The following is a 19,366-nucleotide window of genomic DNA, read 5'->3' as shown; positions in this document are numbered from 1 at the left end:
AATTACATAACTCAGCAGAGCATGTCATACATGTTCTGACTACAAACTGCAGCAAAATTACAAGTTATTTCAAAAAGTTCAGGCACCCTGTATGTTAAATTTAGTCACTGTGTACTCCTTAACTTAATGGCATTGGCAGAGTATTTCATCCACAACTAATGTCCTGTCCCAGAACTGTATTTGAACTGATTGTATGACTAGCACTTTATAGTTTCTGCACACAGAACTCCTTCAGAAAGATGGCTGGAAATGGTACTTGGAGTGACCAGTAGAAACCATGCTGTTTCTGGATGTCTAATCCAGTCTCTGGAAATATATTGATGGATTTGAGGCTTATATTCCCCACAGTAAAAGCAGGATTCATTTTGCAGTCTCTTCTAGAATGTCTTTGTCTGACCTCTCCTACTTGCCAGAAAATGCTATGAGAATGTGCAATTATTGTGGTGTGGTTCACAGCAAGTGTCACAGTATTTTATGAGCTCAGAATAGAAGAGTAATAGTCAATAACAGTCACAGGAAGCTACATTTTTAAAGTATTGTCCAGTGGGATATGCCACTATAAGGAAGTCGATGAATGTTGTTGGTAAGGTACAGGATTAAGAATCAGGATACCTGTGTTCTATTACCAACTCTGCTACAGGCTTCCTGTGGAAACATTGGCAACTCATGAATCTTTTGGTACCACAGATACTTCATCTGTAAAAATACTACTACTTGCCTCTCTAGGTATTTACATGTCCCCCCATCACTGAGTGGCTACCTCACAAGAATACTGTGAAGCTACATTCATTAAGATTTGTAAGGACATTGACATCCTCAGATGGCCAGGTGAGGCTCAGACTACTGCAGAAAGCTAATTCTAGTCTCACAGTAGTAAGACCATAGTTAAGGCTGTGAGAATTTTCTGTTTTACAAGGGCCGTACTTCAGTGTCTGACCTCTTTTCTGAACCCTTTTTTGAGGAATGTGAACAAAATTTCACCCACTAATTAATGTGGGGTGGGGGAAGATCTCCAATGTGTATTTTGTGTTTGTATGAGGTTTATAATGAAAGTTCGGAAAACAAGAACACCACAAAAGCCTGTTTCCCCCCCCCCCACACACACACACAGTGCACATTTGCTGCCCCCTGTTGCAGCTTGGGCAGTAACATTGTGACATCAGAGAAAATTAGCCACTCATCACTCACTCCATTCAGTTCATTTACATACTTGGGGAGAGTCACTCTTGCCCTGGGTGTCATGGCAATGGCTGCCTTTGATAACTGATTTGCCTCAGAGGACTAGAACATTATTAACAGAGAAGAGTCACAGGCAGACCTGTAACGAAAACGTCCTACGTCAGTGGCTCTCAAACTTTTTTACCGGTGATCCCTTTCACATAGCAAGCCTCTGAGTGCGACCCCCCCTAATATATTAAAAACACTTTTTTATATATTTAACACCATTATAAATGCTGGAGGCAAAGCGGGATTTGGGGTGGAGGTTGACAGCTCGCAACCCCCCATGTAATAACCTTGCGACCCTCTGAGGGGTCCCGACCCCCAGTTTGAGAACCCCTGTCATAGGTTTTTATACTCTCCTGCTGTGCTCCTTTGGGTTTGTACCAGAGTAAGTTACACTGTTTCTTTCCAAAGGATAATTGTTACTTTCCTCAGAAAGGGTTACATGAAAATAAGATACAAAATTCCAGCTCCTTTTCATGTACAAATCAGGGGCTACAGCTTTCTGAATATTTACCTTCTAAAAAATTGGGAAAGATATACGTCCCTATTGAGTTCTTAATTGCACAATTTTAAAAAAAATATAATTTGGTAATTTGAAAAATGTATGTGGAAACTGAGGTTGCATTAAAAAGATGTTTTGTTGGAATAGTTTAATTTGCTTACTTTCAATATATTGGTCAACATGATACTGAGTAGTGAAATATGGAGCTTCACAAAGATAGTAATGGCAATAAAGTATACAATGAAGACAACAAATGTATAAGGGCTTTGTTATTTTAGTAGTACACATATAAAAAAAACTTTTTTCCAATTCAAAAACTAAGGAAAACCCCAGACAAAAATTTTGTTTAATGTTAGTTAAGGCTGTTCTTATCAATAAACTAAGCCATAAAAATAGGAAATACGAAGTTAAGGATTAAAAAATTGAAAAGTCAAGCACTTGCAAATTTAGGAAATGCCAGAATGAAAGTTGCCCATGCAATATTAATTCAGCTCTTCTCCCCTTGTGCATATGCATTATGATACAGCCTTTAATTACATGCAGAAGTGACTACGGCTGAAAAGACAGTTGTAAGTGACTTTCCCAGCATCACATAGGAACTCAGTGGCAGAGATAGAATTCAAATCTCCAGCGTGGCATTCAAAAGCCTTAACCATGAGACCATTCTTTCTCTTCCTGCAGTCCCCTGCCGCATTCACTACAAACCTTCCAACTTCTGCAACAAATGAGGCAGGGATCCTACAGACAACAACCTCCTTCACTACCAAACCCTGGTTCATCCCCAGAGCAGATCCAGGTTGTGCACTGAATGAGGCAAGGGTCCTCTGAAAAAAAATCATGTCATTAAAGGCTGTATCATAATGCATGTCAGGCACAGTGGCACGCACCTGTAATTCCAGCTACTTGGGAGGCTGGGGCTGACAGATCGCTCAGGGGTTCTGTGGTGTGGTGCGCTACGCCGATCAGATGTCCAGTTCCACTAACAGCCTGACCAGCGGGTGGCTAAAGGACTGGTTAGAGCAACACAAATGACATGTGGGCTGGCGTTGGCCTGGGTGGGGCTCAGGCAGCTAGCAAACACACAGTCTTTCAGGGCTGGCTTTAGCCTGGGCGGAGCGCAGGCAGCCAGCAAACACACAGTCTCTAAGGGTGAGTGGCAAAGGAGCTCCTGTGCTGGGCTAGAGCCTCCTTGCCCTGTGTAGGGGGTCAGCCACGCGGGGTGGGGAGGCATGGGGACCTGCGGCCTCCAGGCCTCTTCCGGCTCTTCAGGGTAAACGGCAGCGGGTACTCCAGGCCGCTCCTCATCCATGGCTGGGGGTCGGGAAGAGCCAGGTGCAGGTTCCTCTCGGGGCCTCTGGACAACAGGCCGAGCATCCTCATCCATTGCAGGCTCTCCCCCAACTGAGCTGCCGGGCCGGCCTTTTATACTTCTGGCCATGCCCCGATCCTTCCAGCGAGGTGGGCGGGGTGATCTAGGCTCCGCCCTCCAAAGGGCATCTAATGCTCCCTCAGTCTCCCAGTCAGAGGGAGGCCAGTCAGCCTCACTACATGCACCTATTGCTGAATATGCTCTTGTCTAGAAAGGGCTTAGTTATGTGGCTTGGTACAGATTGATCAGTTTGTTCCTGTGGTGTCATTTCAAAAAGTGAATCCTGGAAATGAGGAGGGGAAAAATCAAACAGAACGACAAGATTTTTTGCCAGGCAGAAATCCCTGGGCAGGACATGGTTGACCTCATAAGCCAAAAATGTACCTAGCATTTGATTAACGATGCCATGAATACCATTGGAAAAAATCATTTTTCATAAATATTTCATACAGTTAAAGCCAAAAGTGTATATGTGTCCAAAGAAAGAGCAGAGTTAGAATTCAAACTGAGACCATATTGCCCCTTTTGTGAAGAAATTAATAAAAAGGATTACTTATTGCTAAACATTGAGGGCTAGATTGAGCTTGTTTTGCATCTCAGAGAAAAAAAGGTTTTGCAAATCCAGATATGCCCCTTCATATTTGCAAAGTTTAAAAGGAGCATGTTCTGTTTTGCAAAATGGCAATTACAGTTGACTAGGGAACCAAGCCTTGCTAAAATATAAGTAATCACCAGCCAGAGAAGTGAAAGTTTTAAATCAATGCATTAAATAGTCCCACATTCCACTCCTTTGTTTTACATGGTGCTGAGGGGAAATAACGGGGAAAAACACCTTAGTCTTTCTAACAGACTCTGGTAAGACAACAAGCTACTTTAAAAGCAATTTAACTTCCCATAGCAAGTGCCCTTCAGGTCCCACGCATCAAGTGAACAGGTAAACTGAAATGACAGAGTCATTTTTAAGGGGCACTTTTTGGTGTATTTACTTTGGCAGACTTCTCCCCTTGTCATCTTTCTGAAAAGCCTATTCATCATTAGTTTTCTTTGGTTACTTGTTTATGAGGAATACGCCTATACAGTCTATAAATATTCTGCTCTTGCACAGGACCTGTGCAGATTTTCTTATATGCTTCTGTTAAATGAAAAAAGCAATAAAAATTATTTTTATATAATTATCCGGAGTCACCCTCTGCTGCATGTAGCTTTAGTGTGTACAGCAGCCTGCATGCTTCTAGTGGCAGTCTTATTAAAGCGGAAGCTGGAACTCCATAATGTGACTAATTAGTGGTGACGCTCTGCAGAAACAACAGGCTGCCTTTGAATTGGTTGAATTAGAGAACGTCAGGGAGATGGAAAGGATAGCTGTGTAGCTAAAACACAAGCATAAGACTCAGATGTTGGTTCTTTCCTGCTTCTTCCACGTGCTTCCTGTGTGACCTTGGGCAACTGACATAAGCCCCTCTTTGCCTCAGTTTCCCCATCTGTGAAAATGGGGGAAGGAAGTAATATTTACTTTCCTCAAAGATAGGCTGTAATAACTTTATCATCATAACCTGATACTGCTACTTTTACTGACCTTAGTAAATCTTTGCTTGCTAAAAAGAAGTGTAAGCTCCAGAGCTGTAAGACTTAAAGAGAAAAGAACTTCTCTGCTCCCTGTATAGGAGAAAGGGGAAATGCTAGTTCTGGTCATCTTAATTTAAATATTATAATTTCACCCCAGTTCAGTTCTGTCTAGTGTTTTATGTTATATTGTTTGGCATTTGTTTGTTCTGGAAATTATATTAAATGGTGAATGTATTTGTCCAAGGGGGCGCACCTGTGAAAAGTATAGCCTGGGGAAAGTGGGTCACCCTGAGCTGACTGGCAGTGGCCTCTGATTGGGTAGGAACCCCATATTCAACAGTGAGAGATTTTATTAGAGACTGTGTAGAAAAGGATAGGCATACTATCCAAGGGCTTTGCTTTGGGTTTTCTACCCAGAAGTTCTGAACCTAGTGTGGGGCCAGACCTAATAGCAACAGAGCTCATAGAGCTGACTTTGCAGAACTGGAATCATCTGTAGCTAAATTGCCAGAGCTGGCTTTGTGGAGCCAGGACCTGATAATAACAGGCTTTAAGGAATCAGTTTTACAGAACCCATTCTGGCAGTAGCATACATGGTTAACCTTGCTTTACAGAATCTAGCCTAGCACCTATAGATCAAAGTCAGAGCTAGTGGTGTAAACTTCAGTGGACTGCTGAGGACAGACTTAGGTTAGCCATCTGCTGATGCCCATTTGACCATCACTGAATCTCATTATGTTTTGAGAGTGAGGTTTAGGTGGGTGGGTGTTTCAAGAATAAGAGTTGTGGACCCAAACAAAACTGGGGCCAGCGGTGCTGGATCTAGATTTGCAGGGGGTGCTGCCACACCCCCTGGCTTGAAGTAATAATAACAAACACCAAATACATGGTTTCCATAGTTTCCATAGTTTCCATCATTAGCACCTTGTAGCAAGGCGACGACTCACTGGTGCGGTGCCTCCATTTGGTCGTCCAGGGAATTAGCTTGTCCAGCCTTTGGAGTGCCCTCTGCAAGCCAGTGTCTCGCCTTGCCACTGGCCCCCATGTCCCTCCTGGACCCCGGTGCCCCTTCTGGTGGGGTTCTGCCCCTGCAATACCCTGCAGTCTCTCAGGGTCTCCCCTCCCCAGGGAACCCCGAACCCCCTATCCCCCCCTCGCCTCAGTCTTTGGCTACTGCCAGTCACCGTCTAGCCCCTGCTCACTGGGGCAGACTGCAGTGTAATTGCCACTCATCATCAGCAAGGAGGGTTTCACCTGCTGCCTTCGCCTACCCTTGGGCTGCCCCTCTGCAACCCCAGTACCTTCTTGGCCTTTAACAAGGCCTGCAGCCTGGGGGTTTTCCAGGCCGGAGCTCCCCAGCTCCTCTGGCCTTTCCCCAGCCCTGCTCTAGTCTAGGTACCCTGCTCAGCTCCTAGCAGCCAGGCCCATCCCTCTCAACATCTAGAGAGAGACTCTCTGAGCTCCAGCCTAGCAACCCCTTTATAGGGCCAGCTGTGGCCTGATTGGGGCGTGGCCCAGCTGCGGCTACTTCTCCAATCAGCCCAGGCTTACTGGTTTACCGCCGCAGCCCTCTCCAGAGCTGTTTTAAGCCCTTCAGGACAGGAGCAGGGTGACGACCCCGCTACACACCTGCACTATTAAAAATTGTTCCTGCACCCTTGACTGGGACTATGGTTTGGCCATGCCTTTTGCACACTATTCAGGCTCTGATCATTTTTGTCAATATGTGGTTATGGATTTTTCCTAGTTAAATGGACTTTGTGGTTTCATGTTACCAGAAACATTTGAGTGCTTGCAAGTAAGGAAGAAACACTTGTCAACATTTAGATTTGTGCAAAAATTTTCATTTCTAAATCCTGGGAATGGATAACATTTTAGGTGGGGGCTTGAAGCCAATCACTTTATTTATTTAAAAGGGCCCCCTAGACAGCACTGAATCTGGCCCCTACTACTGCTAGTAACACGTGGCAGGAGGATTACACAAGCACTTGCAACAATTTTGTGGCTGATGTAAATATTTTTTCTATCAAAGTTTCCTAGAATTAAAGGAAAAACGGGATAGGGGAAAGGTGTGGTTGATTTGTTTTTTCTGTTGATCACAAGGATCCTTAGTAAAACTGTATCTGAAATAAAGAATAAGAGTGAGAACTAGTAGCCAGATATGGGGGCCAAATAGCTCAGGCTGAATCAGATGATTGAAGTGTGATTCTGTTATACAATCTTGTAGGTGGAAAGTCAAGTTAAGGACTCCAGCCCCCACCACACAGCAAGAAGATGGAGGGTTATTACAGGGTGACTTTAATTCAGTGGTTTTCAACCTGTGGTCCGCGGACCCCTGGGGGTCCATCGACTACGTCTAAGGGGACTTTAATTCAGTGGTTTTCAACCTGTGGTCCGCGGACCCCTGGGGGTCCATCGACTACATCTAAGGGGTCCGCGAAAGATTGTTGTTACTGTAGAACAGTGGTTTTCAAAGGTGGTTTGAGGATCCCTTGTGGTCTGCAGACTATGTCTAAGATTTCCAAAGGGGCCCATACCTCCATTTGAAATTTTTTAGGGGTCGCAAATGCAAAAAGGTTGGAAACCACTGATTTAGTTTATTCTTTAAATAACACTAAATACATAATTTTTCTGGGTATTTTAACCCAATAAGCCATTTACTATAGTATATACAATAACAGACCTAAAAGTGGCAATTCTTCAACCAAAAAACTTCAAAAACAGACTCCAATGTGAAACTGCAGAACTGGAATGGATTTGCAAACTGGACACCATCAAATTAGGCCTGAATAAAGACTGGGAGTGGTTGGGTCATTACAAAACCTAATTTCCCGCTTACTAATTTCCCCCTACTGTTACTCACACCTTCTTGTCAACTGTTTGAAATGGGCCACTCTTATTACCACTACAAAAGTGATTTTCTCTCCCTTGGTATCCTACTGTTAATTGAATTGTCTCATTAGACTGACCTCCCACTTGGTAAGGCAACTCCCATCTTTTCATGTGCTGTGTATTTATACCTGCTACTGTATTTTCCACTCCATGCATCTGATGAAGTGGGTTCTAGCCCACGAAAGCTTATGCCCAAATAAATTTGTTAGTCTCTAAGGTGCCACAAGGACTCCTCGTTGTTTTTGCTGATACAGACTAACACGACTACCAATCTGAAACCTAAATCATATCCAGTATGGGATGCTGATTCTAGGTTAAAGAAAATGCTAATCTTTTCCATACTATAATCAAGCCGTAATATACAGATATACAGAGATTTGGATTCATTAGGATTACATTATTTTTTTTACTTGGAGTTTCTCTCATACCTTCAACTCATATGGCTCTCAATGAATGGCCTCCATTAGCTTGTGCTAAATTAATAAAAGGGAAAGGAGAGCTTTTGGTGTCTTGGAGTGCTTTTGCTGGTTCAGTGGCACAAAGTCACAATACATTTCGGGAGGAACAAAAGAGAAAAGACACAAGAAAAATAAAGCGTGTTTCAAATGATTGGAGGGACCTATCAAGTTGAGAAATGAAAGAAAAATAATTGCTAGGAAGTAAGTTCTCAGTAATGTTTTCAACTTGGGCATTTACAGAGAAGCCACTGAAGGCTGAGATGACATCCAATAATAATGTTTTGCTAGAAAGGCAGGTCTAGGTCATTTCTACATTCAGGCTGGACAAATCTGATTGACTGTGACAGACAGTGCTGAGTAATTGCTCTAATCACTCCGGTAGGCACTGTACCTTGGCCCAGCAAACGAATGATGCAATAACTGGCTTCAGAGGCTTGCCGCCCCTTCAACCTGACATCTTTGACAGCAATGCTTTCATTTTAATAGGAGGGTTATTTGGAGTTGCTGTCGTTCAACAGGGGCGAGACGAGAAGGAGCCCAATGAGTATTCCTAAGTTGGCTGTGGATAAAGGCCTCATTAAAGTGCTCAGGAGTGCTTATTTGCAGGTTGACTTGCTGTGATGATCAGTTGGTGGAAAACTATAACAATGAGAAGCGCAAAAACATGTCATAGAGAATCGGCTGCAGGTTTGTGCTTCTATAGAATAGCGAACAATTAGGATGGTGTGTCATCAAAACTTTCATGTCAACAAAGCAACACATTCGCTTTAAATGAGACAAAGTCAAATCTACTTAAAGGAAACTGAAACAGGAACATTCTTCCAAACTACATGCCACGTTCAGGATGCCAGATTGTTTTAGAGGGCTGTGCAATGAAACATTCCATTTTGGCCTAACTCCCCCCCACTCCTTCTTGCCTATTTCTTCCTGCATGTGTGCATACTGCCCTCATGTACAAACAACTTTATGGGAAACCTATTTTCCCCTAGAAAGCACAAGAAATTTGAGCAAGTATCCTGTAATGTTTCCATCTTTCCTATTGCAGTATGCTTTCAGAATGACCACTTGAGAAAGGGCAATTCCTTTGCTGAAGCCTAAAGGACCTGTTATATTTCTGAGAAACTCAAAGTACACTAACCCCGCGCTCCTAGCTATCGGGTGCCTGCGGAAGTAAAACATGTTCAGGACTCTCTGTACTTTGCAGAGGCTGATGTACACATTAACTCATTGACATGAACTTGGGCATCTGGTTTGCTGACTGCCACAAGACACATCTGTCTAGCAAACATCATACAGTACATGATTTTACTGCCCGCTCTCTTGGTATCAAAAGCAAACTCTGTGCTTGCTGGGATACGCTCCCCAGTGTTTCATCTGTAAACACTAAGTGAATTGTCATTGAAATATATAACGTATGCTTCTATTGTGGGAGTTAAAATGTTTAACACATGGGTGAATCGCCTCTGGGGCACTAACACGTGGCAGGACTTGAGTCGCTTAATAACGTGTTGTTCTCCAATGGAACAAGACCAATAGATAATACTAAGTGGATGTAAGTAAAAGGGATGCTTTTGTTTGTTTGTCTCTATTTATTTCTATTTTTTATATGTGATTTTCCTGCTCCGGAAAGGACTATTTGACCTCCACGAAGTGGGTGGATTTTCTTAAGGCTCTAAAGAGAAGGGATGGGCTACAAAGAGAAAAGGGTCAACTTAATTTTTTGGGACAAATAAAAAAGGAGCAGGGATAGGAGTCGATAGTTCTGGAGACTGAAGTCCTCTATTTAGCCACAGAACAGGTTTGTCATGGATGTCAGGTAATTTAAGTTCCACACATCATCCTGCCAATGTACATCAACCCAAATCTGAGGGGACCATTAGTAAGGGCAAGGTGGTTACTCAATCTCCATGCTCACTCAGGCCTTGGACTCTCTAATGAGATTGCCAACAAGAGTGTCAATTACTGCCAATTATGGTGGCAGTTTTGCAATGTAGACACATCTTCACTGGGTACTGGACTGAAGCCACCACACTTACTTTGTATAGGACACCAAAGGGAAGTGTGTTACTCATCTAATTTTCATGTTTTTAATTAATATAAGGGCCAGAGTGTGACTAGTTTTGGAGTGGTTGCAAATAGGGAGGAAGCAGCACACCAATATCCCTGCTTGTGTCTTCAGTACAGCAGCTGGCAACAATCAAAGCCCCTGCACTTTTTAAATGTTTGGATGTTTATCTCAACTACCTGGACATCTTTGCCTTGGGAATCTCATGAGAACAGGCTTTCCTAAGAGAGCTCAGTACTTCTTGGGTTTGGATGAATCACAAATCCAGTAACTCCTATAATTTCAGTTATATGCCGTGTTCTTCACTTCTTGTGCTAAAATGCAATGTAGAATCTTAGAAATGTAGAGCTGGAAGGTACCATTCGAGGTCATCTAGTCCAGCCCCCTGTGCTGAGGCAGGACCAAATATACCTCGACCTGACAGGCGTTTGTCTAACCTGTTCTTAAAAATCTCTAGTGATGGGGATTCCAGAACCTCTCTTGGAAGTCTATTCCAGTGCTTAACTACCTTTATAGCTGCAATGTTTTTCCTAATAGCTAACCTAAATCCCTTTCTGCAGATTAAGTCCATTACTTCTTGTTGTACCTTCTGTGGACCCGAAGAACAATTGATCACTGTCCCCCTTTATAGTTTTTAACGTGTATGAAGACTGTTATCATGTCGCTCCTCATCTTCTTTTTTCAAGAGTAAACATGTCCTGTTCTTTTAACCTTTCCCCATAGATCAGGTTTTCTAAACCTATTATAATTTTTGTTGGTCTTCTCTGGACTCTCTCCAGTTTGTCGACATCTTTTTTAAAATGTGGTGCCCAAAACTGGACACAGTACTCCAGCTGTGGCCTCATCAATGCTGAGTAGAGTCAGACAATTACCTCCCATGTCTTACATATGACACTCCTCTTAATATGTCCCAGATTGATATTATTTTTTGCAACTGCATCACATTGTTGACTCATATTCTATTTCTGATCCACTATAACACTCAAATCCTTTCATAAGTACTACCTCGTAGCCACTTACTCTCCATTTGGTAGTTGTGCATTTGATTTTTTCCTTCCTAAGTTAAGTACTTTGCATTTATCTTTATTGAATTTCATCTTGTTGATTTCAAACCAATTCCCCAATTTTTCAAGGTTGTTTTGAATTCTAATCCTGTCCTCCAAAGTGCTTGCAACCCCTCCTACCTTGGTGTCATCCGCAGATTTTAGAAGCATACTCTCCACTCTATTATCTATGACAAGTCATTAATGAAAATATTGAGCAGTACCGGATCCAGGACTGATTCCTGCAGGACCTCACTAGGTACATCCTCCCAGTTTGACAGAAAACCATGGATAATTACTTTTGATATGATCTTTCAATCAGTTTTGCACCCACCTTATAGTAATTTCATCCAGACCACATTTCCCTAGTTTGCTTATGAGACTGTCTTATAGATTCATAGACTTTAAGAACAGAAAGGACCATTGTGATCATCTAGTCTGACTGCCTGCATTGCGGGCCACAGAACCTCACCCACCCACTCCTGTAATAACCTCTGACTGAGTTACTGAAAATCTCAAATCATGATTTAAAAACTTCAAGTTACAGAGAATTCACCATTTACTCTAGAACAACCCAGAAAGTGCCCTATGTTGCAACGGAATGTGAAAAAAACCCCAGTGCCTCTGCCAATCAGACCTGGGGGGAAATTCCTTCCCAACCCCAAATATGGCAATGAGTTGGACCCTGAGTATGTCAACAAGACCCACCAGCCAGACACCTGGGAAAGAATTCTCTGTAGTAACTCAGAGCCCTTCCCATCTAGTGTCCCATCTCTGGCTGTTGGGGATATTTGCTACTAACAGTAGCAGATGGGCCACATGTAGGCAATCTCATCATACCATCCATATATTTATTAAGTTCAGTCTTGAAACAGGTTAGGTGTTTTGCCCCCGCTGCTCCTCTTCAAAGGCTGTTCCAGAACTTGACTCCTCTGATGGTTAGAAACCTTCATCTAATTTCAAGCCTTGAATCTGTTCATGGCCAGTTTATATCCATTTGTTCTTGTGTCAACACTGGGGTTAAGTTAAATAACGCCTCTCCCTCCCTGGTATTTATTTCTCTGATGTATTTATAGAGAGCAATCATATCTCCCCTCAACCTTTGTTTGGTTAGGCTAAACAAGCCAAGATCCTTGAGTCTCTTCTCATAAGGTACATTTTCCATTCCTCTGATCATCCTTGTAGCCCTTCTCTGCATCTGTTCCAGTTTGAATTCATCTTTCTTAAACATGGGAGACCAGAATTGCACCCAGTATTACAGATTAGGTCTCACAACTGCCTTATATAAGGGTGTAGTGGTTTGGTGGTTGTCCCTCTCCCTCTGTCTTGGAGGGAGGCTGCTCCGCTTCACTACGTCACAGCGATCAAAGTTAAGTAGCAGAGGAATTAGCAAATCAACAGTCTTTAGCCCTGGCCCTTTGGGCAGGGCAGAGCAATAAGCAAACACAGGCTATCCAGCCTAAGTTAGGGAGACTGCCACCCCCAGGGGTGGGGCTGGCAGCCAGGGGCAGGAGGGCCCACACCCACCCTGCTTCACTGGGTCCCAGTCCAGGGCGGTGAAAGTGGCACAGGCTCTGCCACTGGGTCAGCAGGGATCCCACTGAAACACACTGACTCACGCTCTGACAGCAAAACCAGAGTAAACTCTGATTTCCCTAGGCTACTTCCTACCACAGTCAGGGGATAGGCTCCATGGGCAAAGGGTCCTCCATCTCACTGAGACATTCAGCAGCTGGCAGTCCTGTCAGCATCTGACAGCAGTCCCGGCAGCTCCTCAGGGTCCTCCTCTGGGGGGCAGAGGTTGGTGCTGCTCAGTCCCTGGTCCTGGGGCCAGCAGCAAGGAAGAGGTGTCTGACTCCTTCCCTGGCCCTGCCCTAACTGAGCTAGAGGCTCCACCTCTTATACTTCCTGTCTTGCCTCTCAGCTTCTGGCGTGAGGGGAGGGCCTGGCCTGGCTCTGCCCCCCAGGGGCGGAGAGTGGTCCCTTCCACTCTGGCTTGGAGGGAGGCCACTTCACCTCATTACAAACAGTAATAATACTTGCCTATCTCAACTGGAAATGCCCTGCCTGACGCATCCTAGGATTGCATTAGCCTTTTTCACAGCCACATCACACTGACAGCTCATAGTCATTCTGTGATCATCTACTACCTCTAGGTCTTTCTTCTCCTCTGTCACTGCCAACTGATTTGTCCCCAGTTTATAGCGAAAATTCTTGTTATTAGTCCCTAAGTGCATGATCTTGCACTTTGCACTATAAAATTTCATTCCATTTCTATTACTCCAGTTTTCAAGATCATCCAGTTCTTCTTGTATGACATTCCAGTCCTTCTCCATATTGGCAATGCTGTATCAAATTTTATGAGCATACTCCCACTTTTTGTATCATTAATGAAAACGTTAAATAAGATTGGTCCCAAGACTGATCCCTGAGGAACTCCACTAGTAACCTCCCTCCAGCCTGACAGTTCACCTTTCAGTATGACCCGTTGTAGTCTCCCCTTTAGCCAGTTCCTTATCCACATTTCAATTCTCATATTAATCCCCATTTTCTCCAATTTAACTAATAATTTCCCATGTGGAACTGTATCAAATGCTTTACTGAAATTTAGGTAGATTAGATGTACTGCATTTCCTTTGCCTAAAAAATCAGTTATCTTCTCAGAGCAAAAGATCAGGTCGGTCTGGCAAGACTTACCTTTTGTAAAACTATGTTGTATTTTATCCCAATTACCATTTACTTCCATGTTCTTAACTGTTTTCTCTTTCAAAATTTGTTCAAAGACCTTGCATATGTTTGAGGTCAAACTAATGCACCTGTAGTTTCCCAGATCACTTTTTTCCCTTTCTTAAAAATAGGTACTTTATTAGCAATTCTTCAGTCATAGATTATCATCCCTGAGTTTAAAAATCCTTGCTGTTGGACTTGCAATTTCATGTGCCAGTTCCTTTAATATTCTTGGATGGAGATTATCTGGGCCCCCTGATTTGGTCCCATTCAACTGTTTGAGTTTGACTTCCACTTCGGATGTGGTAATTTCTACTTCCATATCCTCATTTCCCTTAGTCATCCTGCGACTACCCCTAAGCTCCTCATTACCTTTATTTAAAACTTTGGCAAAGTATTCAAGTAGGTGTTGGGCCATGCCTAGATTATCTTTAATCTCCACCCCATCCTCAATGCTTAGAGCTCACACTTCTTCTTTTCTTGATATCTTTTTATGTATATGACTATAGAACGTTTTACTATTGGTTTTCATTTCCATTTCAAGGTCCAACTCTGCTTGGCTTTTGCTATTCTCACTTTTTCCCTGCACTTTCTGACCTCCTTTCCTTGCTAATCCATCCCATTTTCCATTCCTTCTAGGCTTTCTGCTTTCTCTTAATAACCAGTTTGAGATGCTCATCCAGTTTGGTCTGCAACCCTTCCCTATAAATATTTTCCCCTTGCTTGGGATACAGGCTTCAGATAGTCCCGCAGAAGCTATGTCAAAAGCCTTACTAAAATCAAGATACATCACACATACAGCTTCCCGCAACCCACTAGGCCAGTAATGTTGTCAAAGAAAGAAATTAGATTGGTTTGGTATGATTTGTTTTTGACAAATCCATGTTGGCTATTACTTATAAACCTATTATCCTCTCAAACCTTTCAAATTGATTGTTTTAATCATTTGTTCCATTATCTTTCCAGGTATTGAAGTAAGACTGGTCTATAATTTCACAGGTCGTCTTTTTTAAAGATAGGTACTCTGTTTGCCCATCTCCAGTCTCCTGGGACCTCACCCATCTTCCATGAGTTCTCGAAGATAATTGCTAATGGTTTTGAGATTCCTTCAGCTAGTTTCTTAAGTATCCTAGGATGAATTTCATCAGACCCTGCCAACTTGAATACATCTAACATATCTAAATATTCTTTAACCTCTTCCTTCCCTATACTGGTTTGTATTCTTTCCCCCTGGTTGTTAATATTAATTGTGTTAAGTCTCTGGCCACAATTTACCTTTTTAGTGAGGACTGAAGCAAAATGGACATTAAGCACTACAGCGTTCTTGATGTCATCCTTTATTAGCGCACCTTCTCTGCTAAGTTGAGGACCAACACTTTCCTTTGTCTTTTTATTGCTCATAATGTATTATGTATTGCTGTGTGTTCTTAAGCACTGCTGTGTTCCACCACCCAGGAGGAAAACATATTTTGCAGCAGGTGAGAGTATACAGCATATAGAATAGAATCATAGAATATCGGGGTTGGAAGGGACCTCAGGAGGTCATCTAGTCCAACCCCCTGCTCAAAGCAGGACCAATCCCCAGACAGATTTTTGCCCCAGATCCCTAAGTGGCCCCCTCAAGGATTGAATTCATAACCCTGGGTTTAGCAGGCCAATGTTCAAACCACTGAGCTATCCCTCCCTCCCATATGTAATTATCTCCATATAGTTATAGATATTCAAATGGGCCTAATACTTTACTGTCCTGCAACTTGTGTAGTCATTTACATGTGTATAAAGTGGATGTAAAATTTGGTAGCATTTTACACCCACTTTGCACAGATGTAAATTGCTACTTAAGGTGCAAGATGGTGAAGTATCAGGCCTGTTGTATATTCCAGTGGAGAATTAGGCCCCATGGGCTCGATCCTTGGGTGTACTGAATTTATACTCTGTACAGCTGAAGAAAGAGGGTGAGGAGGAAAAGAGCAGCTCTAAGCCACCTTTCTGTTGACTTGGTGATGAAATAGCTCTTCATGCAACTGCTTGACATTAAGCCACCTGTAACCAATTATCTGTCCAGCCACTTTCCACCTCTCATTTGTCTCTGACATGACCCCGACATCAAGAAGGGGGAGGGGACCTAGATCCAGTTACACTAGTTTTGCCCAACCTATAAATTTCCCTATAATGGGGGGGATACTCAGCTGCTCTTTTACAGCAGCATTCTGGCTGCTTTGTACTGCCTTAGTGCCACAAAACAACCGAGCTGGGGCCCAGGATAGAGCCCTATATCTAAATATATAGATTTTCTTCAGTCTGAATTATCATCTTAAATCAGGATCTCAGAAACGTGTGTGTGTGTGGTGTGAGTGTATGAGAGAGAGACAGTATGTCTCCATGGCAGCCAAGTACAGTAGAACCTCAGAGTTAAGAACACCTCGGGAATGGAGTTTGTTCATAACTCTGAAATGTTCATAACTCTAAACAAAACGTTATGGTTGTTCTTTCAAAAGTTTACAACTGAACATTGACTTAATACAGCTTTGAAACTTTACTATGTAGAAGAAAAATGCTGCTTTCCCTTTATTTTTTAGTAGTTTACGTTTAACAGAGTACTGTACTTGCTTTTTGTGGGGGGGGGGGTCTCTGCTGCTGCCTAATTGTGTACTTCTGGTACCAAATGAGGTGTGTGGTTGACTGGTCAGTTCATAACTCTGGTGATTGTAACTCTGAGATTCTACTGTATGTAAGCATTACCTGTGCAAATGAGGTTTTATATGGTGGGTGACTAGTTACAGTTGCCTTCTATCAGAAGTGTTACATGAGCAAGTTACATTTGAAGGAAGTGACAGGCACTTACTGGAGCTATTAGGCTACTTGGAAGAATTGTGGAATCATTGTTATGATAGCTGATCACAAGACTTGTCCCCTTGTTTTAGCTGGGCTTGTTCTGAATTTCTCTTTGACAGGTATTATGAAGTGCAGGTCAACTAAGGTGGACTTATTAGGCAATGCCTAATGTGTCTCTTCTACCTGACAGAGACAAGGTGGGAGAGGTAATAACATTTATTGGACCAACTTCTTTTGCTGAAAGAGACAAGCTTTTGAGCTACACCAATGTCCATTTAAGATGCATAATGAGTTTTCCTAATGAAGAAAAAATAAAAGCCTCAGAAGACACCACCCAGAGGGTGGAAAGGACACTGATGGAGGGAAGAAAGTTCCATAAGAATGGGAAGTGTCTGGAGAAAAACCAAGACATTTAGAAAGTTGCTTGACAAGCGGATTTTGGCTGGGTTGTCCAGTGAACTGAACAATCCACATCCCATTTAAGTAGGCATGGCTGTATAGCCATACAAACTCAGAAACAGGCACAGGAACTATACAGAGGCAGCACAGGAAGCTTTTTAAGGAGGCACATTTCAGAAGTCACAGTGATGAAGCCAGGGCCGGCTCCAGGGTTTTGGCCACCCCAAGCAGCCAAACAAAAAAAACCCAAAAAACCCAAACCAAAACAAAAAAGCCGCGATCGCGGGCGGCAATTCGGTGGGAGGTCCTTCGCTCCGAGCAGGAGTGAGGGACCGTCCGCCGAATTGCCGCCGAACAGCTGGATGTGCCGCCCCTCTCCGAAGTGGCCGCCCCAAGCACCTGCTTTGTAAGCTGGTGCCTGGAGCCAGCCCTGGATGAAGCATGCTTTCTTTGTGGCTAGCCAGAATTTCTCACCTTTCTTACTTCAGGGCTGTTCATCTAGAACATAAGCTTTTCTTGGTGGGACATCCCTCTCTCTTTTCTATGCTGTAGGGAATTATGCTCAGAGCATAGAGGACTCTTTAAAACTAACTCTGGAAGCCAAAAAATACTTTATCTGTGATACTACTATACTTATGACCAGTCTTGCTCATATTTATGGAGGGCTAGATGAGAGAATGTTTGGGACACTGTAAAAAAATACAGTGTTTTCAATTCAATGGTGCTGCAGGGACTTTATTTAGTCAGTTGGATCAAACTTTTATTTCAGTTACACCAATGTAAAGTGTCACTCCACATTACATAGGAAATATGAAGGCAGATCCTCAGCTGATGTAAACTGGTGTGGCTCCATTCACTTTGATTATAGGAGTTGAAGGTTTGTCCTATGATTTCAATGGAGCTATTCTGGATTCATACTGGGGTGACTGAAATTAGAATTCTGCACAATTGGTCTGCAAAATGGATACAATTTTAATTGGAAGAATTACTTGTGTAGGGACATTATACTGAAATTTGATTATAGCTATTTCTACACGTGTAACACTCTATAGGAAAATCAATCCTGCTTCTGTAATGAAGAAAAACAAGTCATTTTCAAAAGGAAATATGATTATACATTCACAGTTTAGGTTGAAGAAACAGAAGGCAGCTTAATACAGGGCAGGCTTGCTCAGAGGGAATATCCACTAGCTGAGGCCAGCATAACAAGATTGGATTCCAGTTTAATGTGGCTGTGACTCAAATCCCATTGGAGAGTTTGTTTGACAATCTGACAAAGTTATCTCAAGAAAAATAGGTTAAAAAACATAAACTTGACTTCAGTAACTGCATTTTCTCTTCAGCATGTAGAGTATTTTGCCCGGAGGCCCCCTCAGCCTGAAGCCCCACAGGTAATACTACTTTGTGCCTCTACATAAACCAAAATGTTTTAGCAGGCATTTTGAACAAAGAAAAGATCTTAATGGGGGAAGCATTTTCTCATGCCTGTATATGAAAAAGAGAGTGAGAACGATATGAAATGTAACTGTTGCCAGGTCGTTGATGCAATTGCTGTGACTTCTATTACTGCTTAGATTATGTTTCAGTAAAAGTCTATTCCCCTCTGGATGCATGTGAGAAACTTCTATTTAATGTTGACTCACAATACTTAACATTTACATAGATCTTCTCCCTTACAGATCTCAAAGACACTCACAAAGATGAGTGAGTATCCTTATTCTCATTTTACAAATGGGAAACTGAGGCACAGAGAAATTTGCTGTGTGACCTCTGGGGCAAATTGTGCAATCAGTAGCAGAGCCAAGAATAGTTCTAATGCCTAGTTTTATGAAGAGCTTTACTTACCATGAGCTGACTTCCACATAGAATGTAACCCTACAACACTGGTAGCAACTTTTTCTATGTGTCAGCCACAACTAATAGCATCCTAGGAATGAACTGGAGATAAATTGCTAATCCAAGATACCCCAAAACATGACCTGGCCCTCATTGCCCGAAAGAAAGAATGAGTGAGACAGGCTTCACAAGTTTTACTAAAGCTGCCAACCCCCGCACATTGCAAGGCAGCTAATGAAGCTGTTCTGTACATCCCTCACACATGTCAGCAACGATCTCAGGATGCCTTGCTGAGTTCAGAAGAGTGTGTGCGGGCTGATGTGTACAGCCTGGGTCGGGAAGTCAGACACTCTGGGCTCCATTCTTGGCTCTGCCATTAACCTCTCTGTGTGACCTTAGACAAATCATTTCCCTTCCCCAAGTTTCAGTTCTCCCCACTTGTAAAATGGG

This window comes from Terrapene carolina, unplaced genomic scaffold (assembly GCF_002925995.2).
Source record: "Terrapene carolina triunguis isolate 2854851 unplaced genomic scaffold, T_m_triunguis-2.0 Scaffold58, whole genome shotgun sequence".
NCBI classification, from domain to species: domain Eukaryota; kingdom Metazoa; phylum Chordata; order Testudines; family Emydidae; genus Terrapene; species Terrapene triunguis.
The sequence above is the reverse complement of the archived record's forward strand: the minus strand, read 5'-3'. Positions refer to the sequence as shown.